This window comes from Suncus etruscus, chromosome 14 (assembly GCF_024139225.1).
Source record: "Suncus etruscus isolate mSunEtr1 chromosome 14, mSunEtr1.pri.cur, whole genome shotgun sequence".
In the NCBI taxonomy this organism is placed as follows: Eukaryota; Metazoa; Chordata; class Mammalia; order Eulipotyphla; family Soricidae; genus Suncus; species Suncus etruscus.
This window is the reverse complement of record NC_064861.1, coordinates 95870193-95884905: the sequence shown is the minus strand read 5'-3', so window position 1 is coordinate 95884905 and position 14713 is coordinate 95870193.

The window sequence follows — 14713 nt, the reverse complement described above, 5'->3', positions numbered from 1 at the left end:
GAAGGGAACCATCACCTCATCCTGGTGTATCTGGTGGACACAAGGCTCATATCCTGAGCTTATCCTTGACCCTGCCAGATCGCAGGCCCTAGGTTCTCCTTCAGCCCCTGACCTATGAGTGGACCCTGCCCTGTCTAACACTGATGTGGACTTTGGGCATGGGGGTCAGATCCCCCTAGTGGCCATGACTATGGTCTCTCCAGAAAGTCTCTGTGGGAGCAGAGGCATTTTTTTTGTAAATCATAAGACAATTTAATAACACCGTTGTAAGATTGAACAATGATCACAAATTGCTTATTATTTTTAATATCTTTATTTAAACACCTTGGTTAGAAATATGATTGTAGTTGGGTTTCAGTCATATAGAGAACACCCTCCTTCACCAGTGCAACATTGCCATCACCAGTGTCCCAAATCCCCCTCCTACCCACCCCACCCCCACCTGTACTCTAGACAGACTTTCTACATTCCTCATTAATTCACATTGTTATGATAGTTCTCAGTGTAGTTATTTCTCAAACTGTACTCACCACTCTTTGTGGTGAGCTTCATGTTGTGAGCTGAGCCTTCCAGCCTCCTCTCTTTATCTCTGAGAATTATTGCAAAAATTTCTTTTATTTTTCTTAAAACTCATATATGAGTGAGACTATTGTTCATCTATCTCTCTCCCTCTGACTTATTTCACTCAGCATAATGGATTCCATGTACATCCATGTGTAGGAAAATTTCATAACTTCATCTCTCCTGATGGCTGCATAGTATTCCATTGTGTATATGTACCATAGTTTCTTTAGCCATTCACCTGTTGAGGGCATATTGGCTGTTTCTAGAGTTTGGTTATTGTAAATAGTGCTGCAATGAATATAGTTGTGTGAAGGGATTTTTATATTGTATTTTTGTGTTCCTAGGGTATATCCCTAGAAGTTGTATAGCTGGATCATATGGGAGCAGAGGGTTTTTAGCAGGACAGTCCCAAGGAAAGGTCTGGTCCTGACACGGGTCCCTCAAGTCCTGACTATCTTTTCCCATTGCAGGGAGGGATTTAGCAGGAGAGTGAGGAATATTGAACTTCAGAGCTGAAGCATTAGAAGCACGAGAAAGAACATGGTTTGAATAAAAAAGAACTGTGTGTTTTTGCTCATGTATATGTATCTGTATGTTTTCCTTGCTAACATTGCAGCTGTCAGGGCTGACTCCTGGCTGTGTGGTCACTCCTGCAGGTTTGAGGTTTCCAATGTGGTGCTGGGGCTGAACCTGGGTGTCCTGTATAAGTGGCTAGAGCCCCCTAGCTTTGCCCTCTGGTCATTATCTTCTTGTTCTTGATACAAAAACTCTTAACCCCCATTCCCCACCCCTGCAGCCTGTTGAGAACTGACTTTGGTTCCCTTACCAGGACACTCAAATGCCGGAGAATGGGTGAAGGGCTGCTCGTTGGTTGGCTTCTGTCCTACTTTGAGGGCCAGTTGCTAGGTAGGGAAGGGAACTCCCAAGACATGGACGTTCTTGAGCTGTAGTACAGTCTAGAGACCAAATGTGGAGAGGGAGCCTGTCGCTGATGAGGCTCACATGGACCCCCCCATGGGGGATGCTCCAGAAAGAAAGCCTAGGAAAGAAGGCTCAGAGAAGATCATCATCTTCAAAACCAGCTACATGAACAGCAGGACCCTGTTTTATAGAAGCTCCATTTTAGGCAGTGAGGGTGGCATGGGGGAACAGCCCTATAAAGTCAACTTGGAACAAAGATGCAACACACATAGGTTTCAGCCCCACACATGGAGTCTGCACACACATGCTGCCACATGTCCCCTCCTGAGACTAAACTTTCCTGCTTTACTCTCGAGGTATTCTGGGGCTTTCTCCCTTTTTGGACAAGCCTGAAAACTATCCTCTGTTTTTACCTTATCCTCAGAATAAACCTCTTTTTCCTTCTCTTCTCATCTCCTCTGAAATTCTTTTCTGTGCTAAAGGCAAAGGACTCTAAAGGTCTGGGTCAGTCTAGGGTGGACTTTCTTTTCAAGGCACATACATCAAGGCTTATGATCCTAGATTTCCACAACCACTTCCTGGAGCTCAGGTGGAAACAGAGTAAGCAACAGATTCCCTTCTCGAGGTTGTTCCCTGTTGTTTAAATATAAAATATAAAATTCTAGCATTGAGGGCTGAGTCCTTTCTTGGCTTGGCCTGGCACCTGTAGCCCCTTTGGGCGGCAGATGTGTAAGTTGCAGAAATGATCCACAGGCAGTGTGATGAAGTTTCAGGAGATATCCAGTTTTATTACACTGCCCTAACCACCATGTGCATTTCCCCACATAGCTTCTAAGATAACCTTTTTAAGCAGTCTCCTTCACTGCCCTCCATCCAATCTAGCTGTGTCTGCTTCCCCACCAACTGTGGGTGGGTCTGATCATCCAGGTATTAGCATATGGAATCAGAGGAGGGGTAACAGTTCCCCACTTCACAAAAGTTTCTGGGGGGGCCCTCACTGGTGACATTAACAGAAGAGTACAGGTGTAAGGGTCTGAGTTGACACCGAGGTTGGCACTGAGAAACAGAGACCACCTCTGATAATGCAAGATGCAAAAGGGAGTTTATTCGACTAGCTGAAGTTCAAGTCTCATCCAACAGGTGAGTCTTGACATGGACCCCCCAAAAAAATTCTTAAAGTTTATATAGAATTCATGTGCATTAGCAGCATAAGCATTTCATCGGTTAATACGAACAGTTCAGCCTTCACAGCATATATGATTGGCGCATTTCCATTTGCGCACATATCACATTATTTCTTAACATTGATGTTTCAACTGACAAAGTTTCTGACTCAACTTTGGTCCTCAAGGAGGCCTTATCAGGTGAAACATTCCAGACCCACCTAGTTTCTCTATTTCAGCAGAATATGAAGGAACTTGACATCCCTGCATTCCTTCCTTTGGAGGGTACATTCTGTGGTTTTTATCTCTGAATTGCCTTTCCCTGCCTAAGTAGAGAGGATAGAGTGGAATAGTACTGTGAGTCTAGACTCTGGCCTGCTGTAAAAATAAAGATTCACTGTGGCATGTGACCCCCTTGGTCCTATGCTGTAGAGGACCTCAGTTCTCACACAGGGTATGCAGGAAAGATCCTCAAGGGGTAGGAAGAAATGGTGAAAGTTTGAGAAGGACATTTTGCCAGTGGAAGTGGAAGGGAATAAGGGGCTTGTGATGAATGTGGGAGTGTCTGTGTGTCCCACCAGGTTCTGCTATTGGCAGGATTCTGGGGTTCCATGACTAGCAAAAATAAAGTCTCCCCAAGGTCATGAAGATCACGTGGGCTGTTCCTTGACTACATGGCAGGATATATGGTCTATGGTGGTGTCATGTTAGTTACAGAGCTGAGTCACTGTAACCATCTCTGACACAAGCCACATATGGCCTCTGAAAGAGTCAGCACTATTTATTGTCTCATGCCATTGAGTATTGGAGAATGAAAACCCCAGCTATAAGACCCTCTATTGAGGGGACTCACAATCAAAAGATTCTGAGGATATCATGGCCTCAATAAAGTCCAGAGAAGAGCCCTTCCTGAGAACCTGAGGAACTCGGTTTGACAGAGATCACCAGGGGGCAACTGATACTTCCTGGGCCTGGTCCAGAGATCACCAACCAACCTGAGAAACAGAACTGCAAGAGACTGAGAGGCAGAACTTTGTTCTCTTCTCTCGATCCAGAAGCAAAGCCATGCCTGGACTTGACACAGGATTCTGGGTCCATTACCTTCCCTCACAGAAAAGAATTTCAGGAGATGAACAATAAAGGAAAGAGATGTTTTATTTTGAGTGCTGAGAAAGAAGAGGGAGAGAATGGGAAAGAGAGAGAAGCACACAGCAGGGAGAGCACAGGCTTGTCCAAAGTCAGAGAGAGCCCTGCTGTGTCCCTTGGGGCTGTTCCTGCAGGTTACAGGTTATCTCATCAGAACCCTCAGGAATAGAAACTATTTCCCTGTATCAGGCTTTGTTTCAGGGAATCAACTGAGACTTTGCATTCCTGAAACACCCCTTTCATGAGACCAGATCCCATCGTTCCCTCATCCGAGAGTGTCTATCTCTGACCCTCAGTTCTTCTGCCCTCACTCTGGATAGTTTCACAGACCTTTTGATACTCCAGAAGAACAGACGCTGCCATAGAGAAGTTTCCTTTTGTGTAAATCCAGAGTTGGTAGTAAATGAGAGAACCCTTCAGTTGGACTTGGGTTCTCTCTAGCTTCCACTTCTCCTTTATCCCCATGCCCAAGTTTGCCTCTCTCATCCCCAGTGCCTGGTGCCCAGACAGTCTCATCACTGTCACCAGGTCCTAATCTATGAGGGGACCTTGAGGGATGGAGACTATGACTGATGGGTCCCTTTATGCCCATACATGCCCAGCAACCAGTTATGAGCTCAATTTCAGAGTCTGCTTCATCAGAGAACATTCCTTGGCATCAGGAAATTATGACAAAGTCTCTCTCTTCAGGATGAGGCAGTTCTCTGAGAACTGAGGAGTGGATTAGATGTGTGAGCCTACACTAACAAATGGTGACCCCATTTGGATAGTCTGACAGCATCTTCAGACTTGGAGCCAGAAATTAACTTTTGAGAGTTGGAAGGACCTGCACAACAACACCTCAAATGGGAGAGTCTTGGTGAGGTGGGTCTAAGGCTTTAAGGCCAAGCCAAGGGCAAAAAAAGGGGGGGGGGGAGAAGTCATTGAGCAATCAGGACAGGAGGTCATTGCAAGAATTATGGGGATCCTTGGGAAATCTCAGCTCCAGACCTTGCCTAGGTCAGGTTACATGTCCACGACTGAGGGGACCAGGTTTGATCCACTTTATTTCAACTTGATCGGGGTGTGTCATGTGGCCCACCCCTGTGAAGGCTCATCTGTTGTAATACTAGTAGGTGCCCATGGTCAGTGAAGCAAGGAAGCCTGAGGAAGGTCAGTGGAGAGTTGGGGTGTGAGTGACATATGGAAGAGGCCATGATGGAGAAACTGGAATGTGGCTATTATGAAATAGGTACCTCAGGTGCTCTCAGGCTCCTTGAGATTTTCTCTGGTTTCTACTGCCTCAGACTCTCTCAGTCTCATTCAGGCTCCCCAAGTTTCTTTATACTCCTTCACACTACCTCAAGGTCTCTCAGGCTTCCTCAAACTACCTTAGATTCCCTCACATTTACACCCAAGTTACCAGAATACCAGGAACATGGGAACCCCATTGGACTTCAGGTGTGTTTGCAAAAGACAAAGGTGGCCGAATTCTTCACATGAAACTGAGAGAAGAATATTAAAATACAGAATTAAAAAAATATAGAATTTCACAAAATATAGAGGTAATCATGGTGCTGGAGTGGTGGCGCAAGTGGTAAGGCATCTGCCTTGTGCACACTAGCCTAGGACGGACTGCAGTTTGATCCCTCAGTGTCCCATATGGTCCCCCAAGTCTGGAGCATTTCTGAGTGCATAGCCAGGAGTAAACCCAGAGCATCTCTGGTTGTGGCCCAAAAACCAATATATATGTATATATATATATGTTTTTATAGAGAAAATGCTGCTAGCTCAGAAGAGAGATGAACGTGTCACAAAGAGGATAGGCAGGTACCAGTCAACACTTAACAATGGCAGGAGACAACACCAAGAATAGAAGATACAGGCATCAGTCAATACAAAAGTGGGGGATACAGGAATTAATCAACATCAACACGGGAGGGTGGAACTACCCTGTTTAAAGGTCAAGGAATCCAGACTCTGACCTTCAGTTGTGCCTTGTATTTCTCTAACTACAGTTGGTACAAAGTGCCCTGGCCATGCCTGATGTACTTCTAGGACCTGCTGGATCAGAAGGGGGCTTCTGGTTCTTCCACATGAGCGTGCACTGTCCCCTGTATACTTGCAGCTGGTATGTCTCAGCATCTCCTGCGACTGTGCCAAGCCAGCCATGCCCAACCTGATTAGATTCTCCACGGTGTAGTCTCAGGTGGCTGTGACAGGAGGATCAAGAGATGATAGTGTCAGTATGACTGAGTTTCCCAGGGCCCCATCCTCTGCACATCCCTATTAGCAGGCATCTCCTCACCTCACCTGTGTCAGACATGGAGCTGTTCTGTGACTGGGTTGTGCTGGGAGCTGCCCTCAAGAATCATAATGATAAGGATGTGATGAGGAGTTGGGGATCCTCAATCTGTAGCCTGGACTCTGGTTCCCCATAACTCTCCACTTCCCAACACATAACTGCTCCCAAATGACCCCCTTCTCTGTGCTGGACTCTCTCTGGTCTCACTCTGTTCTTCTGTTCCCAGGGACTGGTGGGTTAAAATTTTAATTCTGGGGCTCTATGGATATGTGTAGTGCCCAGGCTGGATGAAAACTTGGTCTCTCCACTCAGAAATTATAAGAACTCTGGCTGTAAGAAATATCACACTGGCGAGGGTGCTGGGCTTATACTCAGGTGACCTGGGTTCAACTCCCAGCACCACATATGGTTCCCCAGCACTAATAGGAATAAACACAGAGCACAGCATTTTTGCTAGACTAAAAGAGAAAGAAAGAGAGAGGGAACAAGAGAGAATGACAGTGGGAGGGAGGAGAATCAAAGTGCTGGTGTGAGAGGGAGAGAAATAAAACCATGAGCACTTCTGTGCTGTCTGTTCAGCCTGGGGTAGGATCCCCAATGACAATAATCAGGTGATGGAACATTGCATCATTTTAGAAGGGTTAGGGATGGGGTGATGGACTCTGGATTTATGGTTGGGTGGAGTTTGGGTTCAATTACGATGCTGATTTACAGCCCATGATCAGTTGGCCTCTGGACCTTTCCCTGACAAAGACTCTAATTCAGGAGTCTCAAACTCACACCCGCGGGCCGTTTGCGGCCCTCCATTTTGTGGCCCTGCCCTAAAGGAATCTTTTTTTGTTCTGTTTTGTTTTGTTTTAGTTGTTTGGGTCACACCCACCAATGTTCAAGGCTTACTACTGACTTTGCACTCAAGGATCACCCCGACTTTGCCTCCTGCGGCCCCCAGGTAAATTGAGTTTGAGACCCCTGCTCTAATTGTATATTGGGGTCCAGTCATGTATCTCATCTTAGCAGTCACTTCACTCTGTGCACACCTGGAGTTTAAAATTCTTAATGCTATTTAACCAAGTACTTTACACTGGAACATCCTTAGTTCCTTTCAGACTCCTACTCCTGTTTCAAAACCACCCACTTCTACACAGTCATCCCACAGCCAGGAAGGGGGCCAGGACCCCAGGACCTTTGGGAGAAACTGAGGCTCAGGGAGAGTCATGGCTGCTCATCCCTAGTGGGGTGTCACAGTGACTTGCAGTCACACTCCCAGCCTGCTTGAGGTTGCCACATGGAAAAGGACCCAGTGACAAGACTGGGAACATGGTCCTGTGAGTGGGGATGCAGGGAAGGGAAAAGGACATAGGGGGTAAAAGGTGGTCCCCTGGATTCCTGCCCAACCCTTAGGCTAAATAGGAGTTCCAATGTTTCTCAACAGCATGTGCTGCTCTCAAAGACCCTGTCCAGGGAGCTGGTGGTCACAGGTGAGACTCACCTGGGCCAGGTTTTGACCTCACCTGGAAACAGAGGGAGAATTTTACCTGCAAAGTGTGAGGGTGACCCTGTAACCATGTCCCCTCCTAGGCTTCTACAGAAAACCGTTCCTGTTAGTCCTTCTGAGCCCTGTCGTGGAACCGGGGAATAACTTGACTCTCCTGTGTAGCTCATTGAGGGGATTTGACAGGTTTATCCTGACTAAGGAGGGAGAACCTGTGATCCCACAGACCTTTGACACACAACGGCCCACCATTGGGGAGCTTCAGGTCATGTTCCCTGTGGGCTCCAGGACCTAAGGCCACAGGTGGACTTTCCAGTGTATGGCCATTTCACACACAAACCCCTAGCAACCTGCTGTAGTTCCTGGTCTCAGGTGAGGCTCATTCTGATCCAGGTTTTGCAACTACTTCAGATACTTGGGGCATGTGCACAGAGGGGAGCTACATATAAGCAGGTGGGTGAGGGAGCACAGGGTTGGGGGTTCTGGAGCACAGAAAGAGTTGGGGGACAGTGTCACCAAGATAGGACAGAACAGAGTTTGGAGGTACATCCCTACCATACCCTGTCCCTGCAGGTGCATCTAAAAGACCCTCCCTGCTGAGCCCACAGGGACCAATCATCACACCAGGACAGAATCTGACCCTGCAGTGTCACTCTGAGGTGGGCTATGACACACCTTCATTCTGTCCAAGGAAGGGAGCCAGGACTTCACCCAATGCCCCAGACACCACCTATAGGCCAACCACTCTCAGGCTGAGTTCACCCTGAGCCCTATGAGTGGCTTCTATGGGGGCTCATATTGCTGCTTTGGGGGACATGAGCTCACCTCACTATGGTCGAAGCCAAGTGACCCCCTGAACATCCTGGTGGCAAGTGAGGGGTCATGGCTCCCTAAGGACCCCAACTCTGATCAGGACTTTTGGGGTAGTAATGGTAGGATATGGGTATGGAGTCCAAAGAAAGAGAGGAACAGAGACCCAGAGTGTGGTGGTATAGAGGGGCCCAGGGATTCAGCTCTGACTGGGGTTCCCTCACACCTTTCTCTCCTAGGACTGCTCTCCTACACTCCGGACATCTCAGTGCAATTGGGCACCTTGGTGTCCCCAGGAGAGAACGTGACCCTGCTATGTCGATCAGGAGGCTGGATGGACACTTTCCTGCTGGCCAAAGAGGGGGTGGCTGATCCCCCACTGCATGTCAAAGTGAATAAGACAGAGGAGATAACACAGGCCCTAGGGTCTCCTTGGTCCCTCTCACAGGTGGGGACCCTGCTCTGTCACATACTGATTCACATTATCTTTGGGCATGGAGTTTTTGAACCCCCCAGTGGCCTAGATTGTGGTCCCTCTGCGAGCCAGTGTGGGAGCTTCTAGCACAGGGGTCTTCAAACTACAGCCTGAGGGCCACATGCGGCCCGCAGGGGAGTCTGATCCGGCCTGCCAGCAGTGAGTGCTGTTTGGTTGCCAAGATACCTGCCAGCATATACACTCAGTGTATATCCAAATATCAGGAACCATTCACTCAAAATGGTCACCATCTTTGGTAGCACTTACGCCTGTGAACAGACTTTTTCAAGAATGAAACATCTAAAATCTCCAACCAGATCAAGATTACCTGATGCCCACTTGCATCACTAGTTACAGCTGGCAGTGACAAATATAAAACCAGACACTGACCATCTCTTTAGCCAAAAGCAGGCCCACAGTTCCCATTGAAATACCGGTGCATGATCTGTTTATTTATAAATGGTTTTCATTTTATTTATATAAGATATGTGCAGTGTGAGTAGGAATTAGTAGCTCATATAGTCCGGCCCTCCAGCTCTCTAAGGGACCATAATCCGGCCCCCACTTTAAAATGTTTGAAGACCCCTGTTCTAGCACAACAGTCCCAAGGGTGGATCTAGTCCTAACATAGGCTCTCCAAGGCAGAGATTTAGCAGGAGAGTAAGGATTGTTGAACTTTGTACCAAAGCATGGTAGCTAGAGACAGAACATGGGTTGAATGATGAAAAACATGTTTGTGTGTATGTTCACATGTACGAGTGTGTTTTTCTGGCTAACACCTACAGTGGTCAGAGCTGCTTCCAAGCTGTTTGGTAATTCTTGCAGAGCTCTGGATTTTAATGTGGATCTGGGACTCAAACCCAGGTCTCCTACATGAATGGTGAGAGTCCCATAAAAATTTGTCCTCTGGTTTATATCTTCCTGTTCTTCATCCCTCTTACCCCCATTCTGTACATCTGCAACTTGTGCTGAGCTGACACAGGCCCCATAACCGGGACCTTCAAATGGCACAGCATGGGTAAGGGATGCTCTATGGTTGGTTTTTATCATGCCTTGAAGCATTGGATAAGAAGGGAAGGGAAACCCCCAAGGCATGGAAGTTTTTGAGCTGTAGTACAGTCTAGAGACTGGGATGTAAAGAGTGACTTTGTCACTGATGAGTCTCACATGAACCCCCCCCCCCCCAGGAGATGCTCCAGGAACAAAGACCATGAAAGGAGTCTCAGTGAAGAGCATCGTCTCCCTGAGAAGCCACCCTAACAGCAGGACTGTACAGGGTAGAAGCATCATGTTGACCAGGAAAGAAGGAGCCCTGTAAAGTCAACTTGGAAAAATGCAGCAGCGCACATTTGTGTTTTAGCCCCACACATGGTGCCTGCACACACATGAGGCTGCATGTCCCCTCTTGATATGGGATTTTCCTGCTTTATTCTGGACGTGTACTGGGGTTCCTTCCACCTTTGGACAAGCCCAAAAGATGGACCTTCCCTCTTCCTTTTTCTCAAAATAAAAACTCTATTTCCTTCTCTGCTCCTCTCCCCTGAAATTCTTTTCTGTGCTGAATGTGAAGGACTCAAATAGCCAGGGTTGGTCTAGGATGGACTTTTCATTCAAGCCACATCAAGGCTCACAGTCCTAGATGTCTACAGTCATGTTCTTTGAGGCTCATGTACAGATAGAGAAAGCAGCACATTCCCTTATTGAGACTGTTCCCTATCACCTCCCACTATCTAATCAGACTCTCATCAGAAGATCCACTTAGTCTTCCCTCAGCATGGATGGCTGACCGAGATATTTGATCATGAAAGGTAATATTCTTCTTCTCAGTAAAAAACATTTATTTGGCTTAAAATGAATCTCCCTTATGTTAAGTCTGTATATAGTTGAACTTTTTTACTTTCTAACATAAGGATTTTTACAGATAAAGATAGCCTTGACTAAATTTCTTTTTACCTGGAAAACTCAGCATCAAAAGACACTTAAAAACAACTACTATTATTCTGTCTTTAAAATGCCCTTGCAGTTTTTAACAGAAAGGAATGTTCTGTTTTTGGGACATCTCTAAAGACTTTGAGTACTTGCTAACTAATGTTTACCTCAGAATTTACATCCAAAAGGTTTGACCAGGATTTAGCATTGGGCTGTTGAACTTTTACCAGGTATAGATTTGTATCCCTTGTAGATATAGTTTGTCTCCTTTATTTGCCCCTAATACTAAATCTCTCCCCTCAGAAATAGGAAGTTTGATAGGGAAATCCAACTCCTTGCTAAATCTCCTAATTTGCATCAGAGTTTAGACAGACTGCTTTGAGATGTTAACTAGGAACTGCTTTGAGATGTTAAAATTAACCTTCTCTTTTTAACTCTGAACTCTTACTTAAATGTATCTACTCATCAGGTCTGTGTAGCACCCAAGCCAGGTGAAGTTTTTTGTAGCTCAAACTATATACAGACAAAAAGCCTCCATTTACAAGAGAGAGATGTACTTTGCATAGAAACAGATGTGAGCTTTTTGTCATACTTGTGATGGGCAAGATCCCCATTTATACCCCTGATTATGATGGGGGCAGTGGTAGGGCAATTGCCTTGCACATGGCTGACCTAGGACAGACCGCAGTTCCATCCTATATGGTCCCCCAAACCAGGAGCTATTTCTGAGTGTATAGCCGGTAATAAATCCTGAGCATCACGAGGTGTGGTCTAAAAATAAAAAAAAATTATAACACTGTTCTCCCACATAACCTTGTATAGTTCCTCATTTCTCCATATTTTGCTGTCACCAACTTTCCTGGAGAGGATTCAAAGAAGTTCTCTAGTGTAACAGAACCAAAGCTAGCCACAGTAGTTCCCTACTTCACAAAAATCTCCCAGGGACTTTCACTGGCTTCATTAAATGAAGACTACAGGGACTGCTGTGAGTATCCTCAGGTGATGTAGAAGCCTTTGACAGCCTATGTTGAATGCAGGAGTTGTCATCATGTCCTAACAGGTTCTGCTGTCAGAATTCTAGGACTCCATGACTGCTCACTCATAAAGTCCTCCCAAGGTCACAGAGGTTGCCTGAGCTGTTCCTCAATTGCATGGTAGGACATATGGTCTGTGGTGGTGTCATCTTAGATGCTCAGTCACATAGCTGAGGTACTATGAGTATGTCCGGTATTGTCACATATAGTCCTTGCAGGAGGCAGCCTCATCTATTGTCTAGTTACTAAGTACTGGAGAGGAAAATCTCCAGGAAAAAGACCTACAACAAAAGATTCTGAGGAGATCATGGCCTGAATCAAACCCAGGCAAGAGCCTTTCCTGAGAACCTAAGATTAATGGGGGCAACTGAGACTTCCTGGGCCCAGCAAACTAAGCCTGGTCCCAGAGACCAACAACCAACCTGGGAAACAGACCCACAAGAGACTGAGCGAGGCAGAATTTTGTTGTCATCTCCATATCTAGGAGCAAAATCAGGCCTAGATCTGGCTCAGGATTGTGGGTCTGTCATGGAAAAGACCTCATGGAAAAGAATTTAAGGTGGATCTGAGCAACAAATGAAAAATAGGCTTTATTCTGAGGTACTGAGGAAGAGGTGGGAAAAGATAGGAAAGATTGAGGAACATGCTGCAGAGAGAGTGTAGGCTTATCCAAAGATGAACAGAGCCCTGCTGTGTCACTTGGGCTGTTCCTGTGGGTCATAGGAGGGTCTCTTCAGAGCCCTCAGAATAGATACTGGCCCCCAGGCTCTATTATATATAGATATTTTATTTTTTTTTTATTTTTTTAAAAAAATTATATTTTATTCTAAGATCTTTTTAAGACAGAATGAATTATTTCATTACACTCAATTGAATATAATATTACATTATTATAATTCAGTGGCAAAACTGTAGGAGAGTTATCCTTTTGTTTAATTCTAGGTTCATACTTTTAAAATCTGTGATGAGGACTGACAGATTCCACAAGATGTAATTTTTCCGTTTTACTGAGTTATAAAATGACTTACACATAAATATCTAATAACATGTATGAATATGGATAAATCCGAGTGCACTTTATTATTCCCTCAGATAACAAAGTCATTTCTTGGGCTGGAGATGTATTATAGAGGATAAGGAGTTTGCCTTGCATGCTAACAAACAGGGTTTGATTCCTGGCATTGCAAATGGTCTCCCAATCACTGCTAGGAGTGATCCCTGAGCACAGCCAGATGTAGTCCAAAACCAAAAATTAAACAACAATAAAAATTTCAAAAATACCTCTAAAGGAAGGATTTATTTGCACCAATGTGTTTTATTTGCAATGGAATTCTCTGTAGAAAACAAAAAAACTGGACAAAATCTCACATTTTGTTTATATTGAAAAGAAAAATATTGATTGATTGATTGATTTAAAATGAACTCAGATATACACCAAACTGAATTATTTATTTTAAGAAGTAATCTAAAATTTTTTTATCCATAGGAGGCATTAAAACAGGAAAAAAGAGTATCTAGCACATTAAATGCAAGAGTCTTATCTCTGTGCTATTTGGTGGTTCTAATCTTTCTTTGATCATTAGTGAATCAAAGTTGTCTTCAGTTTTTTTTCTTTAATCAGAGTAATAATTTTCAATCGACCTCAAAGTAATTTTACATAGGATCACTATTTCATAGTACTGTAAAAATTTCATACAGAATTACACAAATTTTCATGGAACATTTTCCTCTAAACATACCAATATTTAGGGGCTGGAGTGATTGTACAGTGGTAGAACATTTGCCTTGCATGAGCACTCAGGCTTGATCCCAGCATCCAATCAATATGGTCTCCCAGTACTGCCAGGAGTAATTCCTGAATGCAGAGCCAGTAATCCCTAAACACTACTGGGTGTGGCCCAAACAGCAAAAATAAACAAAAACATTTCCAATCTTTCTAAACCTTAAAGACTGGCTTTGTGGTTACTTTGGTAAGTTCATTTAATGGTGACAGCTTAAATCTAAGGTATGAATGAGGTACTGGAAGATGCATATATAAGAAGTATAATTAACAGTACTGTAAATCTTGGTATCTCAAAAATGATTTCATAAGTTAAATAAAATAATAAAATTACATAACTGTTAGGAGGAATTAACCTTATTATATCATGTCCATGTTTAGAATTTTATTTTACTGGTTACTGCTTTAAGCATCCAAAAGCTGCCTATTTTCGGGGCTGGAGCAGTGGTGCAAGCAGTAGGGCATTTGCTATGCACGAGCTAATCTAGGACAGATTGTGGTTCGATCCCCTGGCATCCCATATGGTCCCCCAAGCCAGGAGCCATTTCTGAGTGCAGAGCCAGGCATAACCCCTGAGCATTACCGGGTGTGCCCCCCCACAAAAGAGCAAAAGTTGCCTATTTTCATTTAGGAGATAAAGAACTACCAATTTTTGAAATTTTGTTTTTTGCTAAGAACATGCAAAGAATTCAGTTGTCTCTGCTCTTCTTTCCATTTATTATTCTGCAAAATTACTTTTTCTTAGAAGGAAAATACAAAATCGACCCTTTCCCCAATTCTGAAAGAATTCTAAGATCAAAGTATGAATTTAGTAGTCTTCAAAATGTTACCACCTTACCACATAAATCACTTAATTGATCTATAGATAAATCTTCAATTGATCTACTTTAATTGGTTCAATTATTTAACCTTCAAAGAACTAAAATGAAATTTTTTACTTTAAAGCACATGATTACATGCAAATGTTAATATGACTTACAACAACTGAAAATTAAGATTTTGCTAATCTTTTTAATGACTTAATTCACATGATAAAAGATATTAAAGTGAAAAGAAATATGAAAATTATAATTCTTGCTCAACAAACACTGACTATACCTTCTACATAACCATGA